The sequence below is a fragment of the Dipodomys spectabilis genome, unplaced genomic scaffold, assembly GCF_019054845.1.
Source record: "Dipodomys spectabilis isolate Male_0828 unplaced genomic scaffold, ASM1905484v1 ptg000129l, whole genome shotgun sequence".
Lineage (NCBI taxonomy): Eukaryota > Metazoa > Chordata > Mammalia > Rodentia > Heteromyidae > Dipodomys > Dipodomys spectabilis.
In genome coordinates, this window is record NW_024870806.1 from 3677539 (window position 1) to 3687351 (window position 9813).

General features: G+C 34.2%; 1 pseudogene; it reads right to left on the bottom strand.

The window, feature by feature from the left end:
• Nucleotides 1-2494: 2494 nt before the first annotated feature.
• LOC122116270 lies at nucleotides 2495-2593 on the bottom strand (annotated as a pseudogene).
• Between the last annotated feature and the right edge of the window lie 7220 nt (nucleotides 2594-9813).

The following is a 9813-nucleotide window of genomic DNA, read 5'->3' on the forward strand; positions in this document are numbered from 1 at the left end:
AAGTCCTTTGTAGGACTACTTAAATTCCTTGATTTTTTAAAGACACTTGTTTTCATCTAAAATGCAGGCCTGTTTATTGTCTTCATGTGATTTTCATGATTAAAGTTGCTTAGTTACAAGTCGAAGAGGATTTGTAGTATTTGCTATCAATTAAATCTCACCTTTTCTTCTTGGAGAATATAATGATTAAAGCAATAATTCAGAATCACCAAGCAATAGTTCAGAATCACACTTCCAGCACAAATGGCAATATCATTTTCCACAAAGTTTTGCCACAGATACAATCTGCCTGCCTTTTCTAGCTGCTTTCCTAGCCTGGACATATTCTTTAATTGTACAGGAAAAGTGTGATTCAACTGATTTCAGTCAGATCTGTTACTAGAATTATTAAGGATTTAGATTCTTGTCTGTAATTTGGTAAAAGCCATTTCTCTTTATGTAAGCTACTAACAATGTATGTACTAATTTCAAGTAAATACATACATTCTATTTCCAACTTTTCAAAAAATAAAATTTTGTTTGTTGTATAAATTAATCAGAGGTATGGATTTTGTGGCTAGCTAAATCATTGCACATCTGTCTCTCTCTTCCTTTCTCTCTTTCATGGTTCTCATAGATAATATGATTGCTTCATAATTATCTTAATTTAATTTGCTTTTTTATTTTTGGTTGCAACATTTCACTTTCTGCTCTGCCATTTCTTAAATCATTTAAATAGAAGGCATTGTTTCATATTTTCTCATTCCTAGAATAAGCTGAACCTGAAGAGACCATTGGTCCTCATTTTCAGTCTGTACCTTTGAATACCGAGGAACATCTTTCCTCTTCTCTCCATCAATTCCCTATTCCCCAGTTAGAATAATTTAGAATAGTAAAAAGACAAAAAGAGAATATAAATGATGGTGAAAAAACATATGCAAATGTTCATTGGATATTTCTGACCAGTTCAAACTATGTGAACTACTAGGGAAATACATGGACACCTCATTCCTACTGGCTCTCAAAGTCATTGGTTAGGCAACTCATGATGATGAGGAACAAGATGAACAAGTGAGGAATGGTATCAATTGCAAGAAAAAAATGGAGAAGGATCCAAGCAAATTTCTTCTTTGGGCTGCCAAAAATAATCGACTTACTACAGTGCAGAGACTATTTCTCAAAAATGCCACTCATGTGAATACGAGGTATGACAATGAGTATATCCCTCTTCATCGAGAAGCCAACAGTGGACACTTAGACATTGTCCGTGAGTTGGTGGCTCAAGCGGCACATGCAATAACTGTAGATGGCTGGACAGCCCTTCACAGTGCATATATGTGGAATAATGCCAGAGTGGCTTCTTACTTACTTCATCATAATGTAGATACCAATGCCAAAACTGAAGGCCTCTTGACCCCCTTGCACCTTGCTGTTGAGAATTGAGATAGCAAAGATATGCTGGATCTCTTTCTGTTGAAGCATTATGTCAAACCAGGCCTGAAAAACAACTTGAAAGAAACTGCATTTGGTATTCCCAAAAGGATAAGTATGTATCACTACATCTTTGAAGTTGTGGAAGGCTGTACAAAATGTTCTCCTAAGTCCTAATGGTTCGGTTAAGTTTCTTAAATTTCAAAAATGTCAGTACATACTTTGTGCACATACAAAATATTTTCACAATCCAAATAACAGCAATATCCTTTTTTGGACGGTTGTGGGGTTTGAACTTTGGGTCTTTGCGCTATCCCCGTACTCTTCATTTCAAGGCGAGTGTTCTACAGCTTGAGCTACAGCTTCACTTCCAGTTTTCTATTGGTTTATTGAAGATAAGAGCCTTATGGACTTTCCTGCCCGGGCTGGCTTTTAACTTCAATCCTCAGGTTTCATCCTCCTGAATAGCTAGCATTACAGGCGTGAGCCACCGGCACTTACTGTAAAAATTCACGGATTCCGTGGAATTCTTCCAAGTAAATTGCTTGCCTTTGATTTCAAAATGTATTCAAGAAGTTTTGTATACATCTATAATGATATCTACAGACTTTGTGATTTTTTCAATCAGAAGTAATTTAAACTTATCTGTAGTAAAGAAACTAAAGTATTTCTGGTCATTGTCTGAAAAAAGCATATTTTAAAATATTCTATATTCTATGTTTGTATAATGTCCATAATCTATTTTATTCTTCCTAGATATACTTTGAGTTTTACATTGTTTTATAATATGTAGGTTCATTAATGTGTCCTTTCAGATTGCATTCCATATAGAAACAGTTTAAGATTCCTTTTTTTCCTAGGTCCTTATAGTATGATTTTTTTGGGATAAAATATCAATGGTGTCAAATTTCAAAAGTTTTGTAAAGGTTATGTAAAAGGTTTTGTAAAGGCCTTTCTAAGGTGAAGATTTAATACACTGATGTCAAACTTACTTTTAATTATATGAATTACGTGTATTGTTACACTTCTAATTTTGTAATCAACTTTTTAATAACTGCTTTTCTTTTCTTGTATCTGAAGAATGAAAAATATGGAATACTTCATAAATCTACATATCATCCTTGTGCAAGTGCCATGTTAAACATTTATTGAAATTAGTGTATACACTGCTGAAACATGTAGTATCCTCTAAATTTAAGTAGTTAATGATGCAATCTTATACAGGCTTATATCCTTGTGTGCCTATTTGTAACAAGAAAACCTTATTGTTCCTAACAATGCTATTGATCTTATTTCCCTATAATTCTCGGAATAGTGGAAAAAATTATATTTTTCTGTCGATTGCTTAAATTTGTAATTTTTTGTCAATGACTATTTATTTTTATTTTTTTATTTTTATTTTTTTTATTATTTTTTGTGAACATACTCTACGGAGGGGTTACAATTACATGGGCAAAATAATGAGTACATTTCTTTTTTTTTTTTTTGTCAGTCATGGGGCTTGAACTCTGGGCCTGGGCGCTGTCCCTCAGCTCTTCAGCTCAAAGCGAGCGCTCTACCACTTGAGCTACAGCGCCACTTCTGGTTTTCTGGTGGTTTATTGGAGATAGGAGTCTCTCGGTCTCTCCTGCCCGGGCTGGCTTTGAACCTCGATCCTCAGATCTCAGCCTCCTGAGTAGCTAGGATTACAGGCATGAGCCACCAGCGTCCGGCCCATGAGTACATTTCTTACCAAGCATTGCAGCCTCCTCCTTTGTTTACCCTTCACATCCCTTCCCAGCCTCCCCCCCACCCAATCCCACCCCGAACCCTACCCCACCCCCCACCCCCACCCCCCCACCCCGCACCAAAGTTGTAAAGTTTGTTTTCGACATGACAACTTGTACTTTTCATAGTTGCAACGGGTCCACCTGTATCCTTAAGCGACTTGTTTTCCCCATCTCCTCCACAAATTATACCGACATCAAATATAGTGAAAGCAGGGGTTATACTGTGAGGGAGGGACATACAAAGCAACAAAGAAATAATCTTATAAATGCATTAGAATCAAATGCATGAAAGAAAAACACATTTAAATACATATCTAAGGGAACATTTTCCTAACATCTCATTATCTGACCTTTTCTGCTTGACTCATACATATACTAGATATTGCAAATATGGGAAAACATGGGACCTATGTTTCTTTGGGCTTGGCTTACTTCACTTAATATAATTTTTTCCAAACCTTTCCATTTCCTAACAAATGGGGAAATGTCATTCTTTCTGATGGAAGCATAGAATTCCATTGTGTATATATACCACATTTTCTTGATCCATTCATCTACTGAGGGACATCTGGGTTGGTTCCTGATCTTAGCTATGGTAAATAATGCTGCAATAAACATAGTTGTGCTGGTAGCTTTAGTGTGGTTTTGTTTGTAAACATTTGGGTAAATGTCCAAAAATGGGATTGCTGGGTCATAGGGGAGCTCTATGTGAGGTCTTTTCAGGAACGTCCATACTGCTTTCCAAATTGGTTGAACAAGTTTACACTCCCACCAACAACGAAGTAAGGTTCCCTTCTGTCCACATCCCCTCCAGCATCTGTTGTTGTTAGAGTTCTTGATTATAGCCATTCTAACTGGGGTGAGGTGATATCTCAATGTTGTTTTGATTTGCATTTCTTCTATGGCTAGGGAGGTTGAGCATTTCTTCATGTGTCTATTGGCCATCCTTCTTTCTTCTTCAGAGAAGTTTCTCTTCATGACTTTAGCCCACTTATTTATTGGGCAGTTGTTTCTTTGAGGATTTGTTGTTGGGGGATTTAATTTTTTGAGTTCCAAGTATATTTTAGATATGAGACCCTTGTCCGTTGTATGGCTAGTGAATATCTTCTCCCAATCCGTGGGCTTAATTATTATTAATCTTGCTAGCTATGTCTTTTGCCATGCAGAAGCTCTTTTTCATTTGGGATTTGATCGTACTTTCAAATATTTATAGTTAGGTCCAAAGTTGATGGCTTTTTCAAGTACTTGTGGAGATAATGGATTCAAAGTAAGCCTTGCTTAAGAGCTACTTCTAAATTTCTGCAGCTGAAAATTTTCCAAATGAGGTCTTACTGACACAAATGTCTATCTGACCCTTTACCCTTCTTCCATGTAGGAACAGGCCAACAATAATATCTTACCTTGACACCCTAGATTGTCTTACTGGAATAAAAAAATGTTGGTTACAAGGGATCACAGAGAGACGAACAGTTCAGACAATACTGTACAGACTAGAAGGTATTTTATCAGAATATAATTATTTTCTATACCTACCATTTCAAAAGTAGCTAAAGCCAAGAAGGTGAAAATAATTTTCATATGCATGATTACCTAATGTACTGGCCTGTCTATCACCCAAGTAGGCAGGAACTTACACTACTCTCTTTCTATCATCAAATATTTTCATAGTTGCAGAAGTCCATATGTTTCTCCTCGTTATTAGTCTTTAAATTGGTAATATTTTAATCACAATGTTTCTTCTTGCCTCCAGGCTGTAAATCTACAAAAATATTAAAGCTTTAGTTCTAACTCTATCCAACACTGAGGTAGAGATAATGGAATAATACTTTAAAACAGAGTTGCCTTTGATAACCTAACCACAAAAGAACAAGGCATAACAAGTGCCTTTTTTATTATCTTATATATAGTCATATATTTTATCTTTATAAGTGCTGATTTTTTTATTTTACATGGTGAAACTTACTAGAATTAGTTGATAATTTGACAAATGAATTGGTATTTCTTTATTACAGTAAGTAGAATTGGAATATAAACAATTATGTTTAGAATATACATTAGAATATAAATAGTGTCAATGCAATATCTTCGGTATAAACTTGTGATTCCGTCTAAGTGTTCTTGTCCTTCTGAATTCACATGGAAAAAAAACAATGTTTTCCTCTAACCTATAATGGATTTTATTCTGCTGCTCTGTTTATTGTTTTAACTCGCTTGTCCCAAAATGATTTTCTTCATATTTTTGAAGCATTCCTACTGATTATGCACAAATTTTGCTGATATGATATCTAAAAAATATTATTCTTCTGCAGGACCCTTGAGTCCTAGGATCCCAGGTTCCAGTTACCTACATGATCACCTAGGCCCATGCAACAGGCAAACAGAAAGTAATTGAAAACACATCTCAATTCCTCATTTCTCATATTTTAGGGCCCCAATTCCTTGAGATGCAAGAATTAGCAGTAAGCAATTGTAAAATGCAAGGCAACTTAAAACGAAAGATGAAATCACAAAATCTGAGAGAAAGTACTCTAATTCAAACTTTCAATTTACAGATGACCAGCCCATATGAGTGAACAAGATCACAAAGTGTCATAAGATTATTTTTAATACTCCCCCTAGTGACTAATGAAATATTTAGGTCCAGAATAAGTGGGCCAAAAAATAGGTCCTGGAAGGAATCCTTAATTGGTCTACCAAGAAGCAGAAAACTTGACTTAGAGGTCAAATGTAATTCAAAAAAACAATTATTGAGAAGATCATTAGGGCTTCAAAACACTGGTATTTCAGTACAACTTGGGTCTGTGGTATAAGAATGTTGTTATTCTCAAACCAATGATAATCTCCATTTAATCTCCTGAAAGTGTATTCCTTTTCAAATAAAATTTTTAAAATCACATTCAGCAAAATAACATTTGAAAAGTAGATGATACTTACATTACAAGCTTTTCAAGTGTAAGGAGCAAGTTACAATAGAGTTGATTTATTTAACCAGCACTAATGCCAAAAAGGTTCAATGATTCATTAAAGTGTAGAAATAGTACCACCTACCATTTGTGTTGTTCAGTAGGTGCCTTCCAGAAATGTGTTAAATAGATAAGCCTCCCATATTTCAAACCCAAAAGTTAGCTAATAAAGTAAATTTAATCACTTAAGAAGGTACATTTTAAAAAGTCACAAATAATTGCCTTATCATATGTTGTTTTATGTTTTCCCTATCTGTCTAACATAGTAAGAAATATGAATTTAAGTCTTGAATTTGGGTACTCTTCAGAGATGTGACAAACATAAAATCTGTCTTCTATTTCTATCATATTCCTCTATAGTCGTAAATTTAGTTTTCTTCTTTTTCCAAAACTTATAAGTAGTAGAAAGTATTATCCCATGTAAAATAAAATAATCACAAACCATTGTACAAAACCATTTATAAAAGCTGGTAGTTAGGAATATTTTCTAAGACATTTTTAAACTTTCTTGTTGACTGAAGATTAATCTTCCAAATGGATAATAATAAAATCATGTCTAGGTGCTTCACGTCTCCAGTCTTGCAAATAGTTACTGCAGATGAATGAATTATGGAAATGTAAGCTGACATCAGTTCAAGTATATGCAACATTGACATTCCATGGAATGTATATAAAGCTTGTAAACTGTTAACAGACAGTTTAACAGAATGACTATTAGGAAGTTGAAAGCAGAGAGAAATAATAGTAAAGACATGAAATGAATGAAAAATGGAACAAGGGGCTAGTACACCTAAAATACTCAATGTACACGTATGATAAAGGAATTGATAAATCAGATATAAATCTTGGAGAGTGGGTTGGTTGAGAATGATAGGAGTGACTGATCTAGGAGCATTCGACAATTAGATGGATATATTTAATTGCAACACACTTGCACAACCTTTTAAATTCAGTTAAAAATAAAACAAAAAACAAAAACACACAAAAATCACAAACAAACAGCAATCTCTAGAGAGTATGAATATGACCTCTCAAAATTTTAAGCAGTTAATGAAGAGCAGTCTTGGGAAAAGCAAACTAAGCTGTTCAAAGTGGGCAGTTAGGGGTAGGGGAGAATTTTGAACAGATTTAAGTAGATTGTCTCAGATTATAAATCATCTACATCTGCTGCAAATATTATCTTTCTTCTGCTAGTTCTCTTTGTCTGAACTGGATACTCCAGTCCTGAGACACCCTTGATAGATTGTGAAGATAGAATGGAAGAAACAAGCTCAAGGATCCATTACGCCACTGGACAGAAAACAATCCTCGATGGTTACTCTCATCTCTCTACACTACTCTTTCTTCATACTTTTAAGTAAATTCATTTTGAATTATATTGTTCCTTCTTTGTTTTGGCAAAGTAATTGGTCAAAGTAATTCCCTAAACATTATTGGCCATTTTTCCATCATGCTGTTTACATGTCCAAATGAGTCCAGTAAACTTCCCTCTTGCATTTGGTTGCCATGAAACAACATCTATGTTAATGAGGAGAAATCTAATGTAAACCTTTTCTCCAGAAAACTAGTCCAAGAAGCTGTGATCACAAACATTTGACTTCATTTTTTTCCTTTTTCTTTTACCTTGAAAGTCTTCTTGTGTCTAAAGCCCAGAAAAATAAGAACTCCATCACTCTTTGGTTCAATCAATTCAAAGATATATTTTGCTAACATGATGCTTAGAGGAAACCGAAAAATTCTGCACTTTTATGTTCTCTCTTATGACTCTCGTTAGATACCATATCAGGAACAGTGAAGTGATTCTTTGCAAAATTATTTCAATAGATTATTTTTCTCTTGATCTTGCATTTGCTCTATAATATGTATGGAGGAGAATAGTATTAAATCACTCATACCTGGGAAGACAGTGTCCGGTAAAAAGGACAATGCTTACATGTTCTACTTCTATGTCCTCCTCTTAGCTCTTGCCTGATTTCCAATTATTCACAGCTTCTTGGCTTCAAGTCTAGTGAAGCTGAAGGACTATAAATCCTCCCCCACTGCTACATGTTCATGATTTCTCTTTTAAAAGTCTTTTAAGTTGCCTCTTTTGGATGTGGAATTTATTTTCATGTCTTCATTCAATCTGTTCTGCGTTGTAGTGAGCCAAATCGGCTCTGTAAAATCACTTTAGGTCGCAAAAATATTGACAAAATGTATATCAAAAAGTTTTGGCCTCCCTCCACTGCTGAAGCCAATACACTTAGCTAGGGCTTCTAAGAACACTGTTTTCTGACATTTTCAATTTGTTCAATTCTTTTCCGAACCCAAAACTTTTTTGTCTTATGTAAGAAGAGAAGTCTTCACTACGTCACTATTATATTTTGTGTGCCACTTACAAATGTGAAATTATTGGTTTGAAATATCCAATAGATTTTTTGTGTGTTTCAAAGTTTCACGTGTAAAGATATTGTAGAAAGTGTTACAAAAAGAAAAGTGTAAACCCAATACTTTCTTTCATTGTTAGGGCACTTTCTCCCTAAATATTTTGACCCAAATTATCTTTTTCAGAGTATTACTGTTTGGTAATTAAAGGTTAATTCACAAATTTTGACGTCTTATTTTTTATAAACTTTGAATTTATATTCCCTACAACCTTGTTTCACACAGTGAGAGGATATTTCCCGGGTAAGGACAATTCTCAAGGGAACCTACAGAATTTACAGCAAGGTTTCTGAGGTTTGTTTAATGTGAAAAAAGCCATCTTCATCCTCATTGCTCCCTCTCTACTAAGTCTCTATGGATTTCTTTGCATGAAAACCTATTCTCCCAGGCAATTTCTTAATAGGCTAATTTGTTAAAAATGTTTGAACAATTAAAATTTAACTGTCATAACTTTAAAATTCTTTTGAAATTCCTTTATCAGAATCACGAATTCACCAATCCTAATTACACCTTTACCATAAAAAAGTTAACACGTTTTTTTTCATGTTATAGTGTCCATGTAACTATTATTTTCCAATGGCTTTGTTATGCGTACATCTGACCATTTAAGCTGATGCTGAGCAAAATGAACTCCACGATTTGAAAACAGATTTTTTTCATTTGTGGTTGTTGTTTTTGATGTAATATGTGATTTCTGTTTTCTTTGGGTTATTCCCCTATGGTTTATCCCTGCTGTATTTGATTTTGTATTGTATATAAATTTACCTTAATTAGGAACGGAAGAGGAAAAACAAAATGGTGAGCAAAGGACAAAGGGAAAACCAATGCAATAGCAATATGCACAAGACAATATGTTTGAAATGTACATTACAACTCGTGAGGGGTGGAGGGGTAAAAGAAAACTGTGAGAAAAATGAGGTAGGAGTAACAAGTTTGAAAAGTTAGGAGTTCACTACCTTACAACTACTGTAACCCCACTGTACATCACTTTGGTAATAAAATTTTAAAAATAAGCTGCATAAAATATAAATTCACTGTACTGATATGGCAAATATTATTCTTCATGTAGTAACTTTTAAAAGTCAATACTATTTGGCATCTAATTTGAATTAATTACCCCTTCTTTATCAGTGGACCATCAACTTGACTGTTATCCAACTAGACAATATTTTCACAATGAACTTGCCAATATTTTGAAAAAAGAATAAATTTAGTATATTCTTATACTAAAACCGAAAACAGTTTAT